The following is a 4,910-nucleotide window of genomic DNA, read 5'->3' on the forward strand; positions in this document are numbered from 1 at the left end:
GCATTTGCTTGTGTCTGTCTGAAGCAGCCACACTTTTTCAATCTCAAAAAATATAGATTATCAAACTAATCTCCAAAACTAATAATGTGTAATTAATGTGTAATCCGAGCAATTGGCCACATTTTCATCTCATTCTTGGCATACATGTCAGATCTCAGTCTATCTCAACTTCTGCTAAATCTATCACACTCATAAAAATTCTAACACATATGGTTCTTTCATCTGTAGCCTCAAAGACCGTCTCCCGAACCTCTGAATTTGTTCCCCGGTTGACTTTTCCTACGCCGAGGTCTTCTGCTCCTCTCATTAGCAGTGGATAATCCCCCCATCTCGCCACTGTCTTGAGAAGCTTATGTCATGACCCGTTTGAACCTTCCCTAATCTCGTGCGCCTCCGACACTCACGCCTCATCCTGAACAAAGAGTCCCGATCCATCGGAAGCAGCCGCCTCGCTGTTTCCCTTCCCATCTGGCCCGTGGTGCCGTAAAGGAGAATCATCACTCAGTTCCGCCGTTGTCCTTGATCTCTGCACAACGGTGCGGCTCAACTGTTTGCTTTATGGCTTTTGGTTGAGTGGAGTCTAAAGATGCGTGAAGTGCACAAAGACATCAGCAGCTCAATTATTCTGGCTCATTATCCGGTGCCATACCATTCGCGCCACGATCTGCTATAGATCAGAGTCAAATCGTGGCACGCCGCGACATTCGCGATGACTCATAAGTTTGGAAACAGCATTTCGCGAAGCGTCACGTGAACACTTTCCCGTGACTTTTTCAACCTCCCTCTGATAATATGGCGGAGCGGCACAACGTAATTAAAGGAAAACAGAGAACACGAGTGGGGAAAACACAAGCAGCTGCTCGACAAATTAGGTGTTTGACTTGATGTGCGTGAAACAGATGCCAAAACACAAAACGTTTGAATTTCGTATAAAACTTCATTCCGGAGCTGTTTAAAAATAAAGGGCTTTTCAGAATTTCCATCCCATTTGTCTGTAAATTAGCCTGTGTGTGCAAACCGCATTTACGCCACAGACGGGTTTGTGCTATACGAAGTGTTCAGCCAGACGACCTCTGGGTGCTTCAACAGAACGGAATCTGAAAGCTGACAGCGGAATGACGGAGAAACTTGGCCAAGAATTTTTTTGCCCTCAAATCCTGTGGTGACATTTGCAAGAGGGAAAATCCTACAGTTTGGACTCACAAGGTGTGTTTTTATAAAATCTATATAAAATGGGAAGATTTCTCTGATTTCACATGATCAGGTCAGAATCACCTGAGTCGGGTATCAGTGTACAGTTGTGAAGACAGAAAAAAACACTTTAGAGCATAGAGACTCGTATTATGCATAAAAGCAAATGAATAATCCTGGTGCCCGATCTGGTTGCCTGGCAACTTGTGCTACAGTAGGCAGGATTTGCGTGCTGTACCATATTCAACTTGTCGTCCACGGCCAAAAAATACTTTTGAGCGTGTCACCGTATCATATTCACCCATTCGTTTGTGAATCCTACACCATGATACATTCATTCATCTTCTATACCCGCTTATTCCTATTCAGGGTCACGGGGGTCTGCTGGAGCCTATCCCAGCTGTCTTAGGGCGAAGGCAGCTAGACACCATGATACGTTCACTGCTAAACGTGTTCTTTATTCTTCTCATGGTGTTTTGTGGTGAGCCACACTAACCCCATGTTATAGAGCACTCTTACTCTGGCCAATCACTGAACTGTGACCCACTTTCTTTTCCACCTCATTTGTGTCCAGTGAATTAAAACTTTTATTTATTTATATTTCCCCAAGATAGTTTATATTTCTGGCCTTTCATCTTCAAAACATCAGCTTTCACTAATGGCAGTACAATTTATACATGCATATATTCAGTTAATGCCCACGGTGTCTGCCCAGACACCGTGTGGTGGGTGTTTTCATGAAAAAAAAAACCTTTTTATGAAGAAGACGGATGACATTATATCTTTAACAGCAGAATGTATTTCCATTCATTTACATTTGTCACTCACATTAGTCCCTTACTGCCTCCTCAACAGGGAAAAGTTGGGATTTTGATAATTTGACCGTATCATGTTGACAAAAACCCACATTAAAATGCTGCACTTTATCAATGTACCCCAACATTCAAATTTGCATTGATATTTTGATACTGAAACACAACTGCTTTAGCTCATATTTCCAGGGAATGATTGAAATGTGTGTTTTCAGAAGTACATGGAAGGCGCGAGCTGTCAGCTGCTGCATATACATCACTTCACTTGTGAAAGGTCACTTGTCTGCATGAAAAGACACTTTCATGCCTGGGGCTTGGGGGGAAAGTTATATTTGAAATATCTCGGCGAACAAGGTGAATGTTTATGACCCAACTGGTAATTACCAGCACACAATAAAATTGTCTGGAGCTAATTAGCATGCATATAGGCGGCGCATGATTCATTAACTCTTTGCGGAGGAGAGGACCAGCCTCCGACACCTTTGGAAATGCCAAATTATGCAGAGCAGACCGAGACCTCGCAGCGAGGCAGAGCGGGCCAGCGCGCCACTCACTTAGCACGCGGGAAAGAGGCCCTACACATGCCAATGAATGGCTCTGCTTCCACTTCACTAATGTGCCTATTAATGACTGCACATTAGATGGCGCATCTAAAGCAGTGGAGCGCGCAGCTGTGATGGGAACATCTGTGACATCCAACCGTAACAATTACACTGCTCTTGTTTTAATTTAATCGTCACGCTGAAAGACCAAACACACTGGCTGAGCCACTCTGCCTCACAGTGTGCACTTCCTGTTTCGGTAAACCACACAAGGGAATCAATAGCGAGAGTTTTATGCCAGTTTATAGTTTTTAGTGTATGCTTTTCATTGTTTCGTGGAGGTGTTTGAAAGAATGATCGAGCCAAGTTTTATACCATTTAAAAAACACTTATTCTGTTTTAAGTGACCGCTGTGAAGTTCTGAAATGGGAAGTGGGGCAAACACTGACCCCCAGCTGTCATGGTCTGTTTTAGTCTTTCCTGTTTTATTTTGGTAGTCTCGTGTCGCCTTGTATTGTCTCTGTTTAACTTCCCATTCCTGTTTTCCCGCCTTTCATGTTGCCTTGTTATTTTCCCCTATGTCTCATTGTCAGTCCTGCTTTTGATAGTTCTCACCTGTGTTCCCCGGCCCTCTTGTATTAATAGTCCTTGACTCCCTTAGTCTGTGTTCGGTCGTTGTTTCGTCATGGTTGTGTGTTATTGTGTGCCTCACTTGGTTTGTCTCAGTTTTTTTTTTTCCCTATGAGTCTCCTATTTTGGTTTTTGATATTTACCCCTTTGGTTGAGCTTTTGTTTTGTTTCTTTTTAATAAACAGATTTCTGTTTCAAACACCCTGAGTTGTCTACATTTGGGTCTCCATTGTGTGAAAGCTGTCCTTACCAGATTTCTGCCTCATCAGGAAGGCACATTGTGATGCCTTTTTGTATGAAATGTGCAATACTAATAAATCTTCTTCTTCTAGGTATACATATTTAATAGGTGATATTGTGTATGACTTGGGATACCTTTCTGGGATCTTTATACGAAAAAAAAAAATCTACTCTTCGGGTTATACAACAATATGTCAAAGACGTGCCATTTAACCCGAAGGAAGAATTAATGAAGTGACGAATAAGCTGCTTTCATATCAGCTACAACCCCACGCTCATTTTCACTAAAATCTAATATCTCCAGGAACGTAATAACGCATTTCATCTCGGCTGATGTGCTGAATAATTGCCCTTCACTGGCAAACTTTCAGTCCTCCAAGCTAATTTCAGAAAGATGTGACAAAAGTGAAGTTTTCTCACTGCGAAAGTGAAATGACTTGGCGGCCGACACACTGCGGCTGCCTGGCTTTCAGGGTGTAATGAAGAAGGGCACTGGCTGCAGGAAAAACAACGCTTCTCATGAGGTCACGTCTGGGCGGCCGGCAGCTCCAATCAGACAGGTGGTGTGGAGACATGTGATGGACCGAAAACCACCAGTCTTATCTGCAGGCTGGCAGATGCTGATGAAGCAGCCAGATAAGAGGTGAGGCGAAACAGCGCGGAGAGATCTTTGACACTTGGTGGAAGCGGCGTGTCACTCCACACACATTAATAACATTTACAGCGGTGGTGTGGGGAGAGTGGCGACGACTTCGTGACTCGACTCGCTCCGCAGAGGAGATTCTTCTGATTTGGGTTTTTATTTACTGAGGGCTCATTCAGGAAGAGGAAGCTGTGGCGATTAAGTTTGGCAACGATTTTTCAGAGCGAGGCTGCGTTCAACCGCAATGCCAGATGGCTGTTTATCCCGGATGAAAAGAATATATATTTTTATGTTTTCCGCAAATCAAACAAAGATATTTTCTTCTCAAGCACATTTCCTAAAGGGACATTTATTTCAGTTTTATTATATATTATTTTTCATTTTAGTATTACATATACAACCTTCGGTGTAACATAGAGAGCTCATGTAGTTCACCAGATTGACATTTTGCTTTAGACATGAATATTTATCTCTCAGAAAAAAAAAATTCAATAATCTGAGGTGTTTGTTATGCCTTGAAAATTGTTCTCTTTTTCCTGACTAATGTTCAAAATTTAACAAAGAATTTAAAAGTCATGAGGATTTTTTTTTTTCTGAACGTGTTCTCAACAACTAAGAATTTGTAGATTTCAACAGTCATGAGTATCGTACTCGTACTAGAGGCAAGATCAACTCTTCACCTTGGCGGAAGCCCGCTGAGGTTTTTCTGACTCATCAATGCTCTCGTCTGTGGAACACATGGTGCCCGGACGCTAGGTCCCACCTCGGTCTGTGGTGAAGAACCTGGGTGGCACCGACCTCGCTGGCATGTGCCCTTTTAATTTAAGCCCCGTCGGATTACAGGGAGACGTA

Source organism: Nelusetta ayraudi, unplaced genomic scaffold (assembly GCF_046127955.1).
Source record: "Nelusetta ayraudi isolate G7.1 ecotype Tasmania unplaced genomic scaffold, CSIRO-AGI_Nayr_v1 ptg000004l, whole genome shotgun sequence".
Classification (NCBI taxonomy): Eukaryota; Metazoa; Chordata; class Actinopteri; order Tetraodontiformes; family Monacanthidae; genus Nelusetta; species Nelusetta ayraudi.